Consider the following 24,229-nt stretch of genomic DNA (forward strand, 5'->3'; position numbering starts at 1 on the left):
CAACACGAAAGGAAGATGTGAAAATTGCCATTTAACAACCTGGGGCGAGATTCTCCGACCCCCCCCGCCGGGTCGGAGAATCGCCGGGGGCTGGCGTGAATCTCGCCCCCGCCGGTTGCCGAATTCTCCGGCACCGGAGATTCGGCGGGGGCGGGAATCGCGCCCCGACGGTTGGCGGGCCCCCCACCCGCGATTCTCCGGCCCGGATGGGCCGATGTCCCGCCGCTAAAATGCCTGTCCCGCCGGCGTAGATTAAACCACCTACCTTACCGGCGGGACAAGGCGGCGCGAGCAGGCTCCAGGGTCCTGGGGGGGGGCGCAGGGTGATCTGGCCCCAGGGGGTGCCCCCACGGTGGCCTGGCCCGCGATCGGGGTCCACCGATCCGCGGGCGGGCCTGTGCCGTGGGGGCACTCTTTCCCTTCCGCCTTCGCCACGGTCTCCACCATGGCGGAGGCGGAAGAGACTCCCTCCACTGCGCATGCTCGGGAATGCTGTCAGCGGCCGCTAACGCTCCCGCGCATGCGCCGCCCGGAGGTGTCATTTCCCCGCCAGCTGGCGGGGCACCAAAGGCCTTTTCCGCCAGCTGGCGGGGCGGAAATTCGTCCGGCGCGGGCCTAGCCCCTTAAGGTTGGGGCTCGGCCCCCAAAGATGCGGAGCATTCCGCACCTTTGGGGCGGCGCGATGCCCGACTGATTTGCGCCATTTTGGGCGCCAGTCGGCGGACATCGCGCCGATACCGGAGAACTTCGCCCATACAGCCAATTGCTTAGACTGATGATTGGCTTGATGCAAACAAACTGCTTTAAAATTGCCCAACTGATCCAAAAGTGGAGAACAGAAGAATATCCGAGTCGAAGATGTTGAGCGACTCTTGTCAGATTAATACCGGAAAAACTGGAGTAATTTCAAATAATAAAGTACAAGGCAAGAGGGAAATTCATTTCAGCGAATTGAGGAGTGATCTTGCCTGGGTAAATTGGAGTCACGGACTGGAGCAAATATGTAACTGTGCAAAGGGTAACTGTTCACAGAAGCAGTTGGGATGCGGTCATGGAGGTGGGTGCATGCCAAGGCGAAGGGTTAGAAGGCCTGTCTCAGTTCTCTGGGTCTTCACCCAATTATATTAAAGGTTGCTAGACCCACTCACCCTCACCCTCTCACACACCACCCACTCTCCATGCAACCTCCATGCCCCTGCCACCTCCATGTTTCCCCTACCTCTTCCATGGTCCCACATCCGCCATGCCCACTTACCCAGTGTTCATTTATAAAACCAATTAACTACATAACAGTGGCAAGTCTTGAATTGCACTTGAAACATCCATTCAAAAATCTTCTATAAAATGCTACTCTTACAATCTTACGAAATCGTAATTGCACAGATATATTAACAGTTTCAATATTAGAAGCTTTACCTCAACCACACCTCTTAATCTTGTCTGAATAAACATGAGGATATTGAAAAAAAATCAAAGAAAGAATAAATTGTTATAACCTCATAAATATGAAAAATGAAAGATAACACTCCACAAGCCTGTGTGAACAGATAATCTGCTGAGCTAATCCATTAGTGAGTTTTGAAGGTCAGCCAAGCATTCATAATGAGGCTTCCAAATCACCTAACAAGGTCGTCTTTCGTGACTTGCAGGAGGAAACTGGAGCACCTGGAGGAAACCCACAAAGGCATGGGGCCACTCTGCTGACAGTAGCCCAAGCCGGGAATTGAACCTGGGTGCCGGGCACTGTGAAGCAACAGTGCTAACCACTGCGCTACCGTGCCATCAAGAGCGGATGACCAAAAGCTTGGGCAAGGATATAATTTTTACGGAGTGTCTTAAAAGAGGAAATGGGGTGGAGAACTGGAGATGCATGTCTTGCATATTCCACCCCGTCCCCATCCCTGTACGCCTGGCCCTGTTGGTGCCCAGCACCTTTGGGGCCTCTGGCCCTAGCGTCCATCTCTGCTGCCAGGGGTACAGTCATCTGGCGCTGCCCATGCCAGCGGTATGCTCCATGGTCCCTGTCCGGCACCCCCTGTAGGGGCTAATGTGGACAAGCCCTTGGATGGGCCGCGTGATCCCTCGCCGACAGGTGGCGGCTAGTATGGTGGAGGATGGGATGGTAGTGTGGGAGAGTGGGGGCTGGGGTGCAGGAGTGGGAGTACCCAAACAGCTGGTGCCACTCTGCAGAACCAGTGTCCACGGTGGCTGATCAGTAGGGTGCGCAGCAACATGGCTGCTTTGCTGGCCGCGGTAATGGGGATCTGTGCCTGGACACTGCCCCAGTCCTGTGGAGGGTCACCCCAGCCCCACGGCCCATCCCCTGGTCACCCCTCTCCAGCCCTGGCAGGCCCCCCCTCCTCAACCTCCCAGCCCGGCCGGTGTCCAGCCCGGCAGCCCACGATTGCACCTCTCCGTGTCCCACCTCGTCTCTCTCCCTCATCAGCCACAGAGCCTATTTCTCAATTTTGAAAAGCATAAGTGAACCGCGCCACCGGGAATTCCCCCAGTGGAGGCGATGAATTGCGGAAGCGCCAGAGAATACTGGTTCAGGCCGTGAATGGTATGTCAACCGCGTTTACTGTACGTGCGGAGTGGAATGCATTGATGCCACTGTCGAGGAACTGGGGAATTGCGATTTGGCGTGAACCCGGCGCCCACCACAATTATTGCGTCAAAACCAATTCTCCACCCAAAATCGCGTTTCTCGATTCTGGCGTCGGCCAACGGAGAATCCTGCCCAACGTCTTCCCAACGTTTTATTCAAGAAATTCCTACTCATCCATTACTGAATGCCAGATGAGCAGTCTAATAATTTGAAGGCAATGGAGTTCCCGGTATGGTGAAAAATCCAGCTCAAGTTCAGCAATTTGATGAATGCTGACAACACTAAAACTGTGTCATTGACAACTGACAAACTAACTGTTCTGGTTGTCATTAATCAGAAAAAAATGGACATTGAACAAAGTTTTCTCAGATATTAATTATTTTCTCAGACATTCAATTGTGGCATTGCGATGTGCTCATATCTCCCCAACTAGAAGACATGCCATTGCTTTCACTTCATGGAGACTGATTTCCAGCCAAGAGCTGAAGTGCTTCAGGCCAAACGACAATTTCTGAACAGCCGCTCTTCAAATCCTGCCTGATTTAGTCTCAGTATCTACCCTTAATCAGTCCCCAACCCCATATCTGACAATCGTACCCACCCCCCCTGTCTGCCCTTATCCCAGCCACGGTCTGTAAATTACAAGATGGGGGACAGATTCAGTGGAGATCTCGTGGATATTTAAAAGCGCATTTCATTTTTGTATCTGGTAATTCCCTAGCCAGTTAGGTTGGTTACTCTGCACTGCATTCTTTTCAGTTACAACTCCCCCATTGTCTCACAGATGCCGAGATGCGACATGGTGGGAGGAGAGAGAGAGAGAGAGAGTGGGTCAGTGTTTGCAGGAGCTTCTCTTGTTCCATAATACATCAGCAACTTGCATTTATACATCAGCTTGAAAAGTCTGCTTGAAGTTTTACTTGTCTGAAAGCACAAAAGAACTAACATTACACTTTAAAATCTCAATTCAATTACCAACCCGGGACTTTAGATTTGCTTGATATGGGTGGACAATGTGAAATAATAACAGACACTGCCTCACTCAACTTCTTGTTTCTCCACACACACACACACACTCACCAGGACGTCCCTTTTGCGTTGCAGATACTTGGAGAATCAGCTTATTATTTACCAACCATTTCTTTCCAATTTCCAACGCCTTTTTATTTCCTCCTAATTAAGGTTTCAATGAAGAGTTTATGCTCCTGACTCGCTTTTTCCTTCTCCTCCACAACAGCTCTGTCGAAAAGCTGTCCACTTGCACAACACTGCGGGTCTGCAGCTTCCGAGATCCCAGACAGCAGGAGATCACACTGGAAACACCAGGGAGGTTGCTGCACACTCGCCTTAACTACGCGTGGAAGAGCAGACGGGTCTGCATCTCTCAGCTCTTCTTATTTACACGCAGTGCATCCCCAGTGTCAGATGAATTGACATTTTAGGCGGGGGGTTCCTTGCAGGCTTCACCATGCTGCTGGTGGGAAACTCTGTATTAGTGGCTGATGGCAACACCGCGACCCTTCTGATGCCTGCCAGCAGGTCACAACCTGCATTTTGTAAAACCCTGCTCTGGTATACACAGCAATATCCATTTCTGAATTGGTGGCTGCACATGTAAGATGGAGTGATGGTGTTTCTTTGTCATCTGAACTTTAATAGAAAACCAGCAATGAGCTATGTCAACTACTGCGGTTCGACATGTACACCAACCTCCGCCATTGGCAGTGCACGAGCAGTGGCTGTGAAGACAACAGCTACTCTAAACCTCTTTGATACATGATAATTTCAGGTTACCATTAATGGCATCATCCATTATAACCAATCCGCTGTGTACAGATGCATAAAGTAAAATTCAGAACTATTGCGTTGGATTAAGCCATTTTGTTCACTTATCCTGGACGTTACTTGGCAACATGACACAAAATTGCAATTTTACAGGCGAACATAATTGTCCCATGTCCGAGGAGTCACATTGGACCCATATGGCCAAAGATGCTAATTTGATCAATGTCATTGTGCCGATCAATAAGAAAGGATTGGCTATTGAATATCCAATTACCTACTTCATCACGCAAGTTGATGCTCACTTTCTGGGAATACCCCAAATTCTTTCATTTTATATTAGCCCGTATTCTTTAAACCGGAGAGCAAAGTCCATGGGTGCGATTCAACTGGAAAAAAATCTATGTCCGGTTTTGGCACATGTTTAACAGGGTGTTTTGCGGTGGCTCGTGAAAATATTAATAGTAATTATATTCTTTCTTAGTGTCACAAGTAGACTTACATCAACACTGCAGTTACTGTGAAAATCCCCCAGTCGCCACGCTCTGGCGCCTGTTCGGGTACACAGAGCGAGAATTCAGAATGTCCAATTTATCTAACAGCATGTCTTTCAGGACTTGTGGGAGGAAACTGGAGCACCCGGAGGAAACCCATGCAGACATGTAGAATGTGCAGACTCTGCACTTACAGTGACCCAAGCCGGGTCCTTGGTGCTGTGGTGCTAACCACTGTGCTACCATGACGCTCGCTGCAGTCACCTTGGGGGCCACTGACATGGGGTTCCTACCAAATGAACGTGGCTGCAGGCATTCCTGTAGCATCTCACATATCTCTGTTACCACTTCCCAGGACAGTTTCAGTCACCTTTGGCATTGCTCCCCTACATTTGAATGTATTTTGTTCTCTTCATGAAGGAATGGTGATGTGCCAGTGGTCATCTTCAACAATACCTTCCTGGATCCTGGCCTCCTGACCATACTCTCCTTCCTTTGCTGCTTGCTGCTGGTCCTTTGTTATTGTCTGGTGAAAACCTCTTTTGCCACATCCTTTCCTCCTGATCTAAAGTTTGCAAGAATATTGGACATATCAGCCTCATAGAGAATCCACCTTGTTAACTATGTGAAGAAGGCAGGTGATGATATAAGCACTTCTGTGCTCATGGCCTTTGTCCTTACACTTTCTGACCAATGAGATTTGAAAATCCTCTCCTGGACCACAGCAAAAACTTCTCCCAACCCTCTAATGGCCTACACCTACTTGGACTCAGGCTCTTGCCAGCTTCATTGTAAGTTTTGAACAATGGCCAGTGACAGAACAAGTGTTGAAAACTTTAATGACCAGGCAGCACAGTAGCACAGTGGATAGCACAGTTGTTTCACAGCTCCAAGGTCCCAGGTTCAATTCCCGGCTTGGGTCACTGCCTGTGTGGAATTTGCACTTTCTCCTCGTGTCTGCGTGGGTTTCCTTCGAGTTCTCCGGTTTCCTCCCACAGTCCAAAGATGTGCAGGTTAGGTGGGTTGACCATGCTAAATTGCTCTTCGTTTTCAAAAAGGTTGGGTGGGGTTACTGGGTTATGGGGATAGGGTGGAAGTGTGGGCTTAGGTAGGGTGCTCTTTCCAAGGGCCAGTGCAGACTCGATGGGCCGAATGAACTCCTTCTGCACTATAAATTCTATGATTCTAACTTCCTGGCGGGTTCGCGACTTGGAAGTGCGGGCGTCCAGGAATGCACGCTAAAAGCATGCGACGTTTAAACTCTCAGCCGATTTTGTTCTGACAGCTTGGAACTCTGCACTGCTGAAGGAAGCGTTCAGCTGCTGCGCTTACTTGGGCCACTTACCCAGATATTTGGTGAGTTTTTACACCTTTTTATTCACACGGAAAACGTTCAGTTTAGCAGAGATAGGAGACATCGGGAGAAATTGTTTTGGTAGGTTAAAGTTTTATATTATTAGTGCTTAGCGTTTATAAATATGTTTAAAATGCAAATAAAATGAAAGGAAGATATATGTTTTTTGATCTTTGATTTGTCATGAGGTTGTTAATTCCATTAATGGGGTACTTTACTGGAAAGTGAGTTTGAATTCTCAGAAGGAAAACTTTGATTTGACGAGGATGTTAATTCCATTAAAGGAACTATAATGGATAGAATGCAGTCATCACTTGCCATTAGGTATAATTGTCTACCTCAGATACTCTGCGTTCCTGATCATGGGTTCTGTGGGTCCTTGCGAAGCTGATGAGCCCGATCCTAGAACTGAATCTTCAAACACTCATTTGGCAGGAGTTTTCAAAAGGTGGCGGTCCTTGGACACTAAGTCACAGCATTCCTTTCTCAGGCTACTTTTCCTGACCTCCTCTTTCCAACGGGTGTTCTCGAAGAATTGTGACCCTTCAATCAGGAGGTTTCTCCAAGTCGGTTTCTTCTGAGCAAAGGTCTCCCAGGCATTGACATCTATGCTCCATTTCTTGAGGTAAGCCTACGAGATATCTTCGGAGAGCTTCCTTTGTCCTCCTCTTGTTCGGGATCTTTTTTTGAGCTCGGTGAAGAAGATTTGCTTTGGTAGTTGGGACATCGTAAGCATGTGGACGGCCCAGCGGAGTTGGTTTTGGATGATCATGGCCTCGATACTGGAGCCATTGACTCTTTGTCAGACATAAATGTTAGCATGTCTGTCCCCCCGGCTGATTCAGAGCTAAAGGACATTTGGATTTTGCAATGTATCTTAAGCTGAGTTGTTTACAAGTCTTAGCCTTAGAAGCCTTAGTGATTTCTTCAAATGCTTTAACAAAGTTTAATGCCTTAGTTGATATATGCAAGCCTCCTGCGAACTAATGTGAAATATCTGTCTAACAGGGATTGCAGCGAATCAATCACCCACCCTTAGGAGTGTACGGTCAAAGGACATCCCGATATGATGTCAGAGGAGATGTGTGCCAGGACACTGCACTTCAGCAGCTGCTGCTTTCCGATATTGAGCTTGTCAACCCCATTCCCTTCCCCTCCTTCCCTCCCTCCCTTTACAAATAGAAAGGACCATTGTTTAAGAAATTTGTAAAAATTGAGGCAGTTTTATGTCATTGTTCAGCTGATAAAGTTAAACTTTTAGTTAAATGTTAACTGGTTTTAATATTTTGTATTTCTAAAATTATTTTTGTTAATAAATGTTTTACATTAAACTTTACAAGCTTCTACAAATGTCTTACTGAAACATCAGAACACAACAGTCGATTGAAATAATTATAAATGAATGTGCTCTGGCAGCATGATAGCACAGTGGTTAGCACAGTTGCTTCACAGCTCCAGGGTTCCAGGTTTGATTCCCGGCTTGGGCCACTGTCTATGCGGAGTCTGCACGTGCCTGCATGGGTTTTCGCCGGATGCTCCAGTTTCCTCCCACAGTCCAAAGATGTGCAGGTTAGTTGGATTGGCCATGACAAATTGCCCTTAGTGTCCAAAACGGTTAGATGGTGTTACGGGAATAGGGTGGAGGCATGGGCTTGGGTAGAGTGCTCTTTCCAAGGGCCGGTGCAGACTTGATGGGCTGAATGGCCTCCTTCTACATTGTACATTCTATGATTTTATAAGATAATTGAAGTAAACAAGGCAAAAATATATTTAATACGATGGCACACTGATTAGCACTGCTGCCTCACAACACCATGGATCCGTGTTCAATTCAGACCTTGGGTGACTGTTTGGTGTTTGTACATTCTCCCCATGTCTGCGGTTTCCTAGAATCATAGATTCCTGCAGTGCAAAAGGAGGCCATTCAGCCCATCAAGTCTGCACTGACCCTCTAAAGGAGTACCCTACCTGGTTCCAGTTGTTCGCCCGATCACCAAAACCTGACATATACATCCCTGGACACGAAGGGCAATTTAACATAGCCACCTAACCTGTGCATCTTTGGGCTGTGAGAGGAAACCAGAGCGCCAGGAAGAAACCCACGCAGACACGGGGAGAAAGTGCAAACTCCACACAGACAGTCACCCAAAGCTGGAATTGAACCCTGGTCTTTGGTGCTGTGAGACAGCCATGCTAACCATTGTGCCACTGTGCCGGGTGTACCCGTTCCTCCTACAGGCCAAAGATGTGCAGGTGAGGTGGAATAGCCTTGCTAAATTGCCCCTTAGTGTCCAACGGTTTGGTGGGTTATGGGGATAGGGCAGGGGCTTGGGTATGGTACTCTTTTGGAGTGTCAGTGGAGACATTATGGCTGAATAGCCTCCTTCTGCACTGCAGTGGTTCTACAAACACTAATTTTAAAAAATCAGGGGAGGGGTTGATGACGGTGGCAGATGTCATATCGGGGCATGGGATGGCGAAGGGGAATCTGGAGTACTCATCGACCACACTGAGAATGTACATGTTATGGTCGGTGGAGGGGAGGGGCCCTTTGAAATCCACACTGAGGCGTTCAAAGGGGCGGGAAGCCTTCACCAGGCGCGCACGGTCTGGCCGGTAGAAGTGCGGTTTGCACTCCGCACAGACCTGGCAGTCCCTGGTGACTGTCCTGACTTCCTCGACGGAGTAGGGCAGATTGCGAGCTTTGACCAGATGGTACAATCGAGTGACCCCCGGGTGACAAAGGCTGTCGTGTAGGGCCCGGAGTTGGTCCACTTGTGCGCTGGCACATGTACCTCGGGAGAGGGCGTCTGGGGGCTCGTTGAGTTTACCGGGACGATACAAAATCTCGTAATTATAGGTGGAGAGCTCGATTCTCCACTGCAAGATTTTATCATTTTTTATCTTGCCCCGCTGCGTGTTATTGAACATGAAGGCTACCGATTGTTGGTCAGTGAGGAGAGTAACTCTCTTACCAGCCAGGTAATGCCTCCAATGCTGCCCAGCTTCAACAATAGCTTGGGCCTCCTTTTCGACGGATGAGTGTCGAGTTTCAGAGGCATGAAGGGTGCGGGAAAAGAATGCCATGGGTCTGCCTGCCTGGTTAGCGTGGCGGCAAAGGCGACATCTGAAGCGTCGCTTTCTACTTGAAAAGGCAGTGACTCGTCCACTGCGTGCATTCCGGCCTTGGAGATGTCTGCTCTGATGCGGGCGAAAGCGTGTTGTGCCTCGGCCGCGAGAGGGAATTGGGTGGACTGAATGAGTGGGCCGGCCTTGTCCGCATAGTTTGGGACCCACTGGGCGTAGTAGGAAAAGAACCCCAGGCAGCGTTTGAGGGCCTTGGGGCAGTGGGGGAGGGGGAGATCCATGAGGGGGCACATGCGGTCGGGGTCGGGCCCGCAAAGTCTGTTTTGGACTATATAGCCGAGAATGGCTAACAGGGTCGTGCTGAACACACACTTCTCTTTGTTAAAGGTCAGGTTGAGAAGAGTGGAAGTGCGGAGGAATTTATCGAGGTTGGCATCGTGGTCCTGCTGGTCATGACCGCAGATGGTGCCATTATCTAATTATCGCAAACCGTACTGGTCGACCATTCGGTCCATTTCCCTTTGGAAGACCAAGACCCTGTTTGTGACGCCGGAAGGGACCCTGAGGAAGTGATAGAGCCGACCGACCACCTTGAGGGCAGTGTATGGACGGTCCGACCTCTGGATGGGGAGCTGGTGGTAGGCGGATTGTAGGTTAATTGTTGAGAAGACCCGGTACTGCGCAATCTGATTGCCCATATCAGATATGCGAGGGAGTGGGTACGCGTCGAGCTGCGTGTACTGATTGATGGTCTGGCTGTAGTCCACGACCATCCTGTGTTTCTTCCCAGTTTTAACCACTACCACTTGCGCTCTCCAGGGGCTGTTGCTGGCCTCGATAATACCCTCCTTAAACAGCCGTTGGACTTCGGACCTGATGAAGGTCTTGTCCTGGGTGCTGTACCGTCTGCTCCTGGTGGCGATGGGCTTGCAATCCGCAGTTAGATTGGCAAAGATGGAGGGGGGGGGGGTCGACCTTGGGGGTCGCGAAGCCGCAAACGCTAAGGGGGGGGGGGCGGGGGGGGTAGGGGCCCGCCGAATTTGAGGGTGAGGCTCTGGAGATTGCACTGGAGGTCCAGGCCCAACAAGTGTGTAGCACAGAGATTAGGAAGGACATAGAGGCGGAAGTTACTAAATTCTACGCCCTGGACAGTGAAGGTGACTGTACAGAAGGCTTGGATCGGGACGGAGTGGGATCCGGAGACTAGGGAGATCCTTTCATCGGCAGGATGCACCGCGAAGGAGCAGCGCCTTACCGTATCTGGGTGTATGAAGCTTTCGGTGCTCCTGGAGTCCAGCAGGCACGAGGTCACGTGGCCATTGATTTTCACCGTCATCGACGCTGTGGGCAGTTTGTGCGGGCGAAATTCATCCAGCGTCATCGAAGCGAGCTGCATGTAGTCGTCGGATGCTTCGGATGGCGAGCGTGTGCGGTTTCGATCACGGGATGTCCGGAGACCCTGTGGGGAACAAAATGGCGGCACCCATGGTGCGCACCTTCCGGGGTTGGGACAAGATATCGGCGCCCATGGGGCGCACGTGGCCGAAGAGGGCCAAGATGGCGGTGCCCATTGGTCGCACATGGCCCCGGGAGGAGAAGATGGCGGCTTCCATTGTGCGTTTGGCATGGGGAGGGGTCGATATCGGGCATGCTCGCAGCGACTGCGTGGGCCTGGCACACAGCCGCGAAGTGGCCCTTCTTACTGCAGGATTTACAAATGGCAGTGCGGGCCAGGCAGTGTTGGCGGGGGTGCTTCTGCTGACTGCAGATGTAGCAGCGGGGACATCCGGGGTGCGCGGATCGGCGTGCGACGCAGGTGTATTGGGAAGGCAGGGCCCCAGCTGAGGAGGTCGTCAGCGGGGTCTAGGAGGGGTAGGAAGGGATAGAAGGGTGGGCAGCGCGGCGGGAGCGGTAAGACTGTACATTACGGGATGCGACTGTCATGGAGAGCGCCAAGGTTTTCGTCTCCGCTAGTTCGAGCGTGGCCCATTCCAGTAATCATTCTCGGATGCGGACCAACACAATCCCCATCACGAAAGCATCACGCATGAGGAGAATAGCGTGTTCAGCGGCCGCAACGGCCTGACAGTCACAGTCCCGGAGGAGTGGAATTAGGGCGCGCCAGAAGTCTTCGATGGACTCACCAGGTAGTTGCGAGCGGGTGGCGAGTACATGCCTGGTGAAGAGCATGTTCGTCTTTTGAGCATAGTGTTCTTTAAGGAATGCCATTGCTTTTGCGTAATTCAAAGTGTCTTGGATCAACGGGAACACGCTGGAGCTCAGTCTGGAGTACAGGACGTTTATCTTCTGAGCCTCCGTTGGCGCGGGGTTCGCAGAGTTGATGTAGGCCCCAAAACAGGCTAGCCAGTGAGTAAAGTCTTTCCTGGCGTCGGGCGAGTGCGGATCCAGCTGCAGGCGATCTGGTTTGATTCTGACATCCATTCTGTGGAAAATCTGACTGTAATAAATTGATGCACGATCAATTGCACAAAGACTAAAGTTGGGTACAACTGTGGCTTTATTACAGTCAGATGCGTGGCCTCCTGCTGCAGCTGGCGAAATGGCAGAGCAATGGAGGTCACGCATATTTATACAGATCTTAGTGGGTGGGCGGAGCCAGCCGGCAGGGGCTACCGGCGAACCTGTAGTGCAGGTCCTACCTTACATCCCATAATATAATGGTTCACCACACAGCCCACTCTGCAAATCGAATGGGCATATGTTGCCCAAGCTTTCCAGATGCAGCAATTCAACGTCTACCTTGGCGAGCAAGGCGTAAGGAACAGGTTGTGCCCTGAAGTACCTGGCCCCATATAGATGCATGCTTTGACTCTCTTTATCTTGTCCAGGGCCTCCTGCAATACTTCTGGATATCTATTGAGGACTTCATTCCTGTGAGGAGTCGGCAGAAGGTCTTCTGGCCAACGTTGGAAATGGCAGCCCCTGCGTCCATGTTGTCCTCCTCAGGTGGGACCACATGCAAAGCCCTGGCTCAGGGCGACCTCATTGTATGTCCAGGGAAGAACGTACTGAGCCAAATTCTGGAGGCCCTGATTACCATGTGTTCTGTGCCCACATGCCTGGCAATGCTGTCAAAATGTCCCCGCGCCCTCAGGGGAGGTGTCCCGCAGGTCTGCAGCAGCTCCCGAATATTTTTTTTTTCATTAAAATTTTTTTTTTTTAAGAGTACCCAATTAATTTTTTCCAATTAAGGGGTAATTTAGCGTGGCCAATCCACCTGGTCTGCACATCTTTGGGTTGTGGGGGCAAAACCCACGCAAACACGGGGCGAATGTGCAAACTCCACACGGACAGTGACCCAGAGCCCGGATCGAACCTGGGACCTCAGCGCCGTGGGGCAACAGTGCTAACCACTGCGCCACCGTGCTGCCCTTGCTCCCGAATATTGAGCCTGACTCCAGTGATGAATCTTTGGTTGTCACTTTGGAGGTGGCCTGACCATACAGACACTGTCCTAGGATGCCGCTGAAGTCCAGTATGGACGACACCATAGTCCGTGGAACCTTGGAGTTTCTGAACACCTTTCTCTGCGTTTTCACAGGACAGTACTAACTCAATGGCACTTTTCAAATCCAACGTGGGCTCCGCCACAGCTTCCTTTGTGTGGCCATGTTGTTGATTCCACACATGCTCCTCAGCAACCTCATCGCTCACACACAGGCATAGATCGAGTGAGATGCCCTGCAAGAGACAAAGTCTATTTGGCCTGTGATGAACAACAACATTAAAGTCATTGTCAAAAGGTGCAAATGTTAAGAGCATATATGCCAAGTCAGCATATAGAACCATTGAATCCATATGAAGTTCCTACCTTCACCCGGAGGCCTTGTTCATCGTGGCCGGAGACTTCAACAAGGCCAACATCAAGAGTGTACTGCCAAAATTCCACCAGCACATCTCCTGTCCGACCAGGGGCGACAACACTCTTGACCACTGCTACTCAAAAATCAAGGGCGCCTACCGTTCCATCCCCCGACCGCACTTTGGGAAATCAGACCATAAGACGGTGCTCCTTCTCCTGGCATACAAGCAGAAACTCAAGCGGGAGAATCCAGCTAAGAAGGTTGTGCAGTGCTGGTCCGAGGAGACAGAAGAGCTCTTACGTGACTGCTTAGAGACAGTGGACTGGTCTATATTTAAGAACTCAGCGACCAACTTAAATGAGTATGCCACCACCATCACAGACTTCGTCAGCAAATGTGTGGACGACTGCGTGCCAAAGAAAGCAGTACGTGCGTTCCCCAACCGGAAACCATGGCTCAATCGCGAGATTGACTCCCTACTGAAGGACAGATCTGAGGCGTTCAAGGCAGACGACCCTGACCTATACAAGAAATCCAGGTACGACCTCCGCAAAGCCATCCGGAATGCCAAGAGAGAATATCAAACCAAGCTAGAGTCACAGACAGACTCTCGGCGGTTGTGGCAAGGACTAAACAACATAACTGGCTACAAAGCGAAGCCGAGCAGTATCTCCAGCAGCAGCGCATCCATCCCCGATGAACTGAATGCATTCTATGCTCGGTTCGAGCAGGTAACCAACAATCCGCTGGCGAGTGCCCCAGCAGCCCATAATTCACCCATACCCACTATCAGGGGCTGGTTTAGCTCACTGGGCTAAATAGCTGGCTTTTAAAGCAGACCAAGGCAGGCCAGCAGCACGGTTCAATTCCCGTACCAGCCTCCCCGAACAGGCGCCGGAATGTGGCTTTTCACAGTAACTTCATTGAAGCCTACTTGTGACAATAAGCGATTTTCATTTCATTTCATTTCAATTCATTTCATTTCATCACAGCTTCCGAAGTCAGATTGGCCTTCCTGAAAGTGAACCCTCGGAAGGCGACGGGCCCAGATGGGATCCCTGGTCGTGCACTCAGAGCCTGCGCGGACCAGCTGGCAGAGGTATCCACGGACATCTTTAACCTGTCCCTACTCCACTCCGAGGTCCCCACCTGCTTCAAGAAGACCACCATCATACCGGTACCAAAGAAGAACCAGGTTACGTGCCTCAATGAATACCGACCAATGGCCCTGACTTCAGTCGTAATGAAGTGTTTGAGAGGTTGATCATGAAGCGCATCACCTCCATACTCCCAGAACGCCTTGATCCACTGCAATTCGCATACCGCTGCAACCGGTCCACAACAGACACCATTTCCCTGGCCCTGCACTCATCCCTAGAGCATCTCGAAAACAAGGACTACTGCTCCGCCTTCAACATCATAATCCCAGCCAAGCTCATATCAAAGCTCCAAAACCTAGGACTTGGCTCCGCACTCTGCAGCTGGATCCTCGATTTTCTGACCAACAGACCACAATCAGTAAGAATGAACAACAACACCTCCTCCACAATAGTCCTCAACACCGGCACCCCGCAAGGCTGCGTACTTAGCCCCCTACTCTACTCCCTGTACACACACGACTGCGTGGCAAAACTTGGTTCCAACTCCATCTACAGGTTTGCTGACGATACGACCATAGTGGGCCGGATCTCGAATAACGATGAGTCCGAATACAGGAGGGAGATAGAGAACCTAGTGGAGTGTTGTAGCGACAACAATCTCTCCCTCAATGCCAGCAAAACTAAAGAGCTGGTAATTGACTTCAGGAAGCAAAGTACTGTACACACCCCTGTCAGCATCAACGGGGCCGAGGTGGAGATGGTTAGCAGTGTCAAATTCCTAGGGGTGCACATCTCCAAAAATCTATCCTGGTCCACCCACGTCGAAGCTACCACCAAGGAAGAACAACAGCGCCTGTACTTCCTCAGGAAACTAAGGAAATTCGGCATGTCCACATTGACTCTTACCAACTTTTACAGATGCACCATAGAAAGCATCCTATCAGGCTGCATCACAGCCTGATATGGCAACTGCTCGGCCCAGGACCGCAAGAAACTTCAGAGAGTCATGAACACCGCCCAGTCCATCACACAAACCTGCCTCCCATCCATTGACTCCATCTACACCTCCCGCTGCCTGGGGAAAGCGGGCAGTATAATCAAAGATCCCTCCCACCCGGCTGACTCACTCTTCCAACTTCTTCCATCGGGCAGGAGATACAGAAGTCTGAGAACATGCATGAACAGACTCAAAAACAGCTTCTTCCCCACTGTCACCAGACTCCTAAATGACCCTCTTATGGACTGATTTCATTAACACTACACCCTGTATGCTTCATCCGATGCCAGTGCTTATGTAGTTACATTGTATATGTTGTGTTGCCCTATTATGTATTTTCTTTTATTCCCTTTTCTTCTCATGTACTTAATAATCTGTTGAGCTGCTCGCAGAAAAATACTTTTCACTGTACCTCGGTACACGTGACAATAAACAAATCCAATCCAATCCTATCCTTAGTTCCCAAATTGTATCTGACCTACTGACTTCATCGTCGACTACTTTACCAAGTACCCCATTATTCAACAATTGCACAATACACCAAGCACAACAACCGCAAACACTCTAAGTTCTATTTTCAGTTTATTTGGTACGTCTGGAGAGATCATTACGGATAATGCCCTGCAATTTAATGGTAAGTCATTTCAGGATATGTATGAGAATTGGAACATCAATCACTTCTGCTCATTACCCTAGATCTAACAACCTAGCTGAGCTAATGATTCGCATGGGGAAATCCATAATTCTCAAAGATAGACAGAACAAGCAAGATCTCCACATTGCAATGTTACATCTGAGAGCACTGCCTTAAAGTGCAAATATTCCATCACTGGCAGAACTCATGTTTGGCAGACCAGTGTGTACCAATTTACTGACTCTTCCCCATAAGACTCTCTCAGAAACTAGAAAGAAACTTTTAAAACCACAAGAGTAGATGACCAACGTGCATGATAAAAATGCAAGTACCCATTTGCCAGGTTTACAATTGGGATAACAAGTTCACACCCAAGATCCCACAGAAGCTACACGGTAACCAGCTGAGTTGCCGTGATTTGTTCAGAACCAATACTCTGGGGACCTGGGTTCAAATCCTCCCATGGCAGATGATGAAATTCAAATTCAATATAAATCTGGAATTAATAGTCTAATGAAACTATTGTCAATTGTCATAAAAAAAACATCTGGTTCATTAATGTCCTTTAAGGAAGCATCTGCCATCCTTACCTGGTCTGGCCGACATGTGACTCCAGATCCACAGTAATGTTGGTGACTCTTACAATAGCCTCTAAGTGGCCAAGGAAGCAGTTAGGGATGTTCAATAAATAATGGCCCAGCCAGCGATGGTCACATCCCATGTAAGAATGGAAAAGAAAGAAACCCTCCAGACAAGGTTACCATTACAAGGTCTGTCTAGGTGTACAAGAAGAGACTCATGGACCAGGGCGCTTTAGAGACTCATGAGCCAAGATGTTGAGGATGTCAGTGTTTCCCTTCTCGCCATCTGCAGAGTTGATGGAGTTGGTGGAGAACACCCCTTGCTGATACTGCCAGCACCACAGTCATTTAATGGGGGTAGGTGAAGTCTCGAAGCTGGTAATTGTCAATGAATGACCACCTAAGGCCTTCATTTGGGAAAGAGCGGATGGGTTGAGCTAGGCCTCACCCATCTAAGTGGAAAATTGTGGAGAGTTATATGCACTTATGTAATGGTACCGAAAAGTGAACATTTATTGGAAATAGTTGTACTTCATTGTAGGATGATAGCACCTTTAAAAAGGAATGGGAATGTTATAATATGCCCTTAAGGGATATCAGCATGCCATCACTAGAAGAGAAATGTGTCATGTTATCCACTCTTAGTTTCACTTTAGCTTTGAGCAGAGCACATATACAGACAGCTCTGACATTTTCAAGCTTTATACCAATGTAAAACTGTTCTCATACACCAATTTTAATAAATGAATCCACAATGTCCTTACCCAATCCCTTATGAGCAATTAATACCTTGTGTCTTATACAGCAAATAAGCTCAAGAATTGTAATAACATGACAATGTGAGACCTGATGCACTGGTGCAACATCTCTGCATTTCAACCTGCCAACAGGAAGCCAAGATTTTGGCTTCTGCCTAATTAAGTACTGCTGATCTACCGATTTCCTGCCCTTACAGATCCCATTAAATACTGGCCTCTATTTCCTGAATGTATTTTGAAAATTTTAATAATGTGAGATGACATGAGAAAAAAATTGAACACTTCAGGTTATTATAGGTCACTCTTTCATTTGTATTTAACAATATTAAAATAAAAACTGTCGAACTTGATCAAGCTCTTCAAAGTGGTGATGGGTAAGTTGTGTGGGTGGACTCTAACTATTTTAGGAAGATGAAACATTCTCTACTTTATCACGCACACAAATCCCATCATATCAATGATTTCAGTTCCAGCAAAATAAAGCAACCAATTGATACTCACCTGGAATAAGTTGAAGCAGTCGACCAACTGACGAGAAAAGCCGAGTTTTTTTTTGCTCTCTGACCTACACAAGCAGGAAATGGATAAGCACCAACATGCAGCAGAAGCTGAAGCTTTCTATTGTCTCATTCAAAGGACGTGTGAGATTGCTTGTTAAATGCCAAGATTTATTTTTGGACACAACATTCCAGCTACCTTGAACTGAAATCCATCAAAAGCAGTGTGCCCATTCTTGTAAACTACGTTTAGAAATTTAGTGCACACAAAGGGGGTGTTTGCTAGAGCTGTTGGGGAGAGTTTAAACTAATGTGGCAGGGGGATGGGAACCGATGCAGGAAGTTGGAAGGTAGTAAAACAGGGACAGAAACAAAAGGCAGTAAGGGGGAAAGTGTAAGGCAGAGAAGCCATAGTCAAAAATCAAAAAGGGCGACAGTACAAGGTACAGTGACTGAGGGGAGATCAGTGAATAGGACCAGGAATACTAAAAGGAATAAAACGGGAAGTGAAAACATTAATGGTAAGCGACGCGGCAGGTTGTTACATGAAGATATGGGTTCAACGACAAGGAAAATTAGGAGAAAAGTTAAGAGGAAATATAACTTAGGAGAGGTTACTGATCGAGATGTTAAGATTCAGGGGCGTCATTCTCCGACCCCCCGCCGGGTCGGAGAATGGCCGTTGGCCGCCGTGAATCCCGCCCCCGCCCCCGCCGAAGTCTCCGCTCCCGGAGATTGGGCGGGGGCGGGAATCCAGCCGCGCCGGTTGGCGGGACCCCCCGCTGGATTCTCCGGCCCGGATGGGCCGAAGTCCCGCCCAGAAACTGCCTGTCCCGCCGGCGTAAATCAAACCTGGTATTTACCGGCGGGACCAGGCAGCGTGGGCGGGCTCCGGGGTCCTGGGGGGGGGCGCGGGGCGATCTGACCCCGGGGGGTGCCCCCACGGTGGCCTGGCCCGCGATCGGGGCCCACCGATCCGCGGGCGGGCCTGTGCCGTGGGGGCACTCTTTCCCTTCCGCCTCCGCCACGGTCTCCACCATGGCGGAGGCGGAAGAGACTCTCCCCACTGCGCATGCGCGGGAAACTTTCGGCGGCCGCTGACGCTCCCGCGCATGCGCGGGGAAACTGACAGCGGCCGCTGACGCTCCCGCGCATGCGCCGCATTTCCGCGCCAGCTGGCGGGGCAACAAACGCCATTTCCGCCAGCTGGCGGGGCGGAAATCCCTCCGGCGTCGGCCTAGCCCCTCAATGTTGGGGCTAGGCCGCCAAAGATGCGGAGACTTCCGCACCTTTTTGCCGGCGCGATGCCCGTCTGATTTGCGCCGGCTTTGGCGCCAGTCGGCGGGCATCCCGCCGTTGGGGGAGAATTTCGCCCCAGAACAGAGGTAAAAAAGCCAACATAAGTGTACTTTACCTGAATGCTCGTAGTATTCGGAATAAGGTAAATGAGTTGATGGCGCAAATCATCGTGAATGACTATGATTTAGTGGCCATTACTGAAACATGGTTAAAGGATGGTCATGACTGGGAGATAAATATCCAAGGGTATCAAACTATTCGGAAGGACAGAGTGGATGGTAAGGGATGTGGTGTAGCTCTGTTATTTAAGGATGATATCCGGGCAACAGTAAGGGATGACATCGGTGCTATGGAGGATAAGGTTGAATCCATTTGGGTGGAAATCAGGAATAGTAAGGCGAAAAAGTCACTGATAGGAGTAGTCTATTGGCCACCAAATAGTAACATTATGGTGGGGCAGGCAATAAACAAAGAAATAACTGATGCATGTAGAAATGGTACAGCAGTTATCATGGGGGATTTTAATCTACATGTCGATTGGTTTAACCAGGACGGTCAAGGCAGCCTTGAGGAGGAGTTTATAGAATGTATTCGCGATAGTTTCCTAGAACAGTATGTAATGGAACCTACGAGGGAACAAGCGGTCCTAGATCTGGTCCTGTGTAATGAGTCAGGATTGATTCAGGATCTCATAGTTAGGGATCCTCTCGGAAGGTGCGATCACAATATGGTGGAATTTAAAATACAGATGGAGGGTGAGAAGGTAAAATCAAGCACTATGTTTTGTGCTTAAACAAAGGGGATTACAATGGGATGAGAGAAGAACTAGCTAAGGTAGACTGGGAGCAAAGACTTTATGGTGAAACAGTTGAGGAACAGTGGAGAACCTTCCAAGCGATTTTTCACAGTGCTCAGCAAAGGTTTATACCAACAAAAAGGAAGGACGGTAGAAAGAGGGAAAATCGACCGTGGATATCTAAGGAGATAAGGGAGAGTATCAGATTGAAGGAAAAAGCATACAAAGTAGCAAAGATTACTGGGAGACTAGAGGACTGGGAAAACTTTAGGGGGCAACAGAAAGCTACTAAATAAGCTTAAAGAAGAGTAAGATCGATTATGAGAGTAAACTCGCTCAGACTATAAAAACAGACAGTAAAAGTTTCTACAAATATATAAAACAAAAAAGAGTGGCTAAGGTAAATATTGGTCCTTTAGAGGATGAGAAGGGAGATTTAATAATGGGAGATGAGGAAATGGCTGAGGAACTGAACAGGTTTTTTGGGTCGGTCTTCGCAGTGGAAGACACAAATAACATGCCAGTGACTGATGGAAATGAGGCTATGACAGCTGAGGACCTTGAGAGGATTGTTATCACCAAGGAGGTAATGATGGGCAAGCTAATGGGACTAAAGGTAGACAAGTCTCCTGGCCCTGATGGAATGCATCCCAGAGTGCTAAAAGAGATGGCTAGGGAAATTGCAAATGCACCAGTGATAATTTACCAAAATTCACTAGACTCTGGGGTGGTCCCGGCGGATTGGAAATTAGCAAACGTGACACCACTGTTTAAAAAAGGTGGTAGGCAGAAAGCGGGTGATTATAGGCCAGTGAACTTAACTTCGGTAGTAGGGAAGATGCTGGAATTTATCATCAATTAAGAAATAGCGAGGTATCTGGATGGAAATTGCCCCATTGAGCAGACGCAGCATGGGTTCATAAAGGGCAGGTCATGCCTCAGTAATTTAGTGGAATTGTTTGAGGACATTACCAGTGCGGTAGATAACGGGGAGCCAATGGATGTGGTATATCTGGATTTCCAGAAAGCCCTTTGACAAGGCGCCACACAAAAGGTTGCTGCATCAGATAAAGATGCATGACATTAAGGGGAAAGTAGTAGCATGGATAGAGGATTGGTTAATTAATCAAAAGCAAAGAGTGTGGATTAATGGGTGTTTCTCTGGTTGGCAATCAGTAGCTAGTGGTGTCCCTCAGGCATCAATGTTGGGCCCACAACTGTTCACAATTTACATAGATGATTTGGAGTTGGGGACCATTGGGCAATGTGTCCAAGTTTGCAGACGACACTAAGATAAGTGGTAAAGCAAAAAGTGCAGAGGATACTGGAAGTCTGCAGAGGGATTTGGATAGGCTAAGTGAATGGGCTAGGGTCTGGCAGATGGAATACAATGTTGACAAATGTGAGGTTATCCATTTTGGTAGGAATAACAGCAAAAGGGATTAATATTTAAATGATAAAATATTAAAACATGCTGCTGTGCAGAGAGACCTGGGTGTGATAGTGCATGAGTCACAAAAAGTTGGTTTACAGGTGCAACAGGTGATTAAGAAGACAAATGGACTTTTGTCCTTCATTGCTAGAGGGATGGAGTTTAAGACTAGGGAGGTTATGCTGCAATTGTATAAGGTGTTAGTGAGGCCTCACCTGGAGTATTGTGTTCAGTTTTGGTCTCCTTACTTGAGAAAGGACGTACTGGCACTGGAGGGTGTGCAGAGGAGATTCACTAGGTTAATCCCAGAGCTGAAGGGGTTGGATTACGAGAAAAGGTTGAGTCGACTGGGACTGTACTCGTTGGAATTTAGAAGGATGAGGGGGGATCTTATAGAAACATATAAGATTATGAAGGGAATAGACAGGATAGATGAGGGCAGGTTGTTTCCACTGGTGGGTGAAAGCAGAACTAGGGGGCATAGCCTCAAAATAAGGGGAAGTAGATTTAGGACTGAGTTTAGGAGGAACTTCTTCACCCAAAGGGCTGTGAATCTATGGAATTCATTGCCCAGTGAAGCAGTAGAGGCTCCTTCATTAAATGTTTTTAAGATAAAGATAGATAGTTTTTTGAAGAATAAAGGGATTAAGGGTTACGGTGTTCGGGCCGGAAAGTGGAGCTGAGTCCACAAAAGATCAGCCATGATCTCATTGAATGGTGGAGCAGTCTCGAGGGGCCAGATGGCCTACTCCTGCTCCTAGTTCTTATGTTCTTATGTTCTTAAAGGAGCCTTAGTGGAGTCCTGTAACAATAGGGGGCGGAATTCTCCCCGCCCACGCAGGGTGGGAGAATCGCCCGGGCGCAGCACTCGGGTCCCGCCACGCCGCCCCGACGCCCGCACGCGATTCTCCCCCCCCCCCCCCCCCAAACCGGCGCGGCGCGAATTACGGCTGGCCGCTGGGAGAATCGCCCCTTGCTGTTGGTAATGGGCGAGCGCCGATTCTCCTGCCCAGATGGGCCGAGCGGCCTGCCCAACATGTCAGGTTCCCGCCGGCGCCATCCACACCTGGTCGCTGCCGGTGGGAACAGCGCGGGAACGCTGGGGGGGGGGGGTGAGGGGGATTCCTGCAGCAGGAAGGGGGGGGGGCTCAAAATGGGTCTGGCCTGCGATCGGTGCCCACCGATCGGCGGGCTGGCCTCTCTGAAGGAGGACCTCCTTTCGTCCGCTGCCCTTCAAGATCGATCCGCCATCTTCTTGCGGGGCGGCCGCGGGGAGGACGGCAACCGCGCATGCGCGGGTGACGTCATTTATGCGGCGCCGGTCGCGTCATTTACGCAGCACCACGTTTATGCAGAGCCAAGGCCCGGCGTGCGTAAATGATGCGGTGCCGCTCCTGGCCCCCCGGGGACGGGAGACATGGGGCGCGATTCTCCGCTCCCGCTCCGAAGTGGCCACGCCGCCGTGAACGCCGTCGAGGTTCACGACGGCGCGAAACGGCCCCGACCCCGACCGATTCAGGGCCCGAAAATGGGCTAGGATCGGGGCCGCGAGAACCTCGGGGGTGGGGGGTGTCGCGGAAGCCGCGTCGCCACCACGTGATGCCCGAATGACGCGGCGGTGCATCATAAATAGCGCGATCCGCGCACAGAGGACCCGGAGGAGAAGAAAGAGAAAGAGATGGCTGAGCCCCGACGAGCCGCACCGAGGTTCAGGGACACGGACCTGGACACCCTGCTGGATGAGGTCGAGCAGAGAAGGGACACCCTCTGCCCAAGACGTGGGCATCGCCAGCCATCCAGCGCGGTGAGGCGCGGTTGGCGTGAGGTTGGCACCGCTGTCAGTGCTGTGGGGCTGACCCCCCGGAAGGGGGAGCAGTGTCGTAAGAAGCTGCACGACCTCACTCGGGCTGCGAGGGTAAGTGCCATGAGGGTGCCCCCAGCCTCCCCCACCCCCCCCCCACCCCACCCCCCGGCACGAGGGGGGGAAGCGGGGTGGTGGGGGATCAAGGGGGGTTGGGGGGGTGAGGGGGACATTGGGGCATCAGGGGGGGTTTGGGGGGTCAGGGGGGCATTGGGGCATCAGGGGGGGTTTGGGGGGGTCAGGGTGCCCAACGATTTACTCGACCCACATGAGCCCCGGGACCCCGCCCGGAGCGATGCCATGGCGTGCTGTCTCGTGAACCAGCAAAAATGTAGTTTATATCTGCACGCCCTGATGATACCCGCCTAATTGTGATGCTTTCTCCCCCCCCCCACCCCCAGGACAAAACAGCTCACAACCAGCGTGAGTGTATGAGAACCGGAGGGGGTTCTCCTATGCTGCACCCCCTGAACATTTACGAGCAGAGGGCCCTGGACCTCACTGGGGGATCCGCCACCCAGGAGGTTGCGACATGCCAGCTCGGAGGCGCAGAAGCAAGTGAGACAACCCTGCATGTCCTCACCACCCCCCCCCCCCCCCAACCCGTCATCGTCTCCCTCACACATTGCTCACTGCAGCCTCGATCCCCTCCCCCCCTCACACTGTGCACCTACCACCACCATGCACCCGGGCCACAGTGTCTAACGAACCCCGAATCTTTATGTTCCCCAGGGCCAGCCGCCGAACGTCCAGGGACGTCTTGGCCAAGAGACAGCGGAACATCGCCAACCACAAGTGCACCCAGGGTCGCACGCCAGAGCTTGGCAGTCGGTCGGACAGGATGGCAAACCTTTCAGTATGGGACGCAGGACCGGGACGCTCACACCACTGAGAGAGACAATAGTGAGGGGCACAGGGCAGACATCACGGCCACACACTCGGTGGAATCACCTGGAGGTCAGCACGACATGGCGCACTCACAGGTTGAGATCGCACAGTCCTTGGCAGGAATGTTGCACTCCCTGGGCTCCATCTCGGAGAACATTCGGACCGTGGTCGATCCCGCTGCAGGCCTCCAGGACTGGCAGAACCAGGTGTCGGTGTTGCGACGGGGCATGTCTCCGA

Source organism: Scyliorhinus torazame, chromosome 6, assembly GCF_047496885.1.
Source record: "Scyliorhinus torazame isolate Kashiwa2021f chromosome 6, sScyTor2.1, whole genome shotgun sequence".
NCBI classification, from domain to species: Eukaryota; Metazoa; Chordata; class Chondrichthyes; order Carcharhiniformes; family Scyliorhinidae; genus Scyliorhinus; species Scyliorhinus torazame.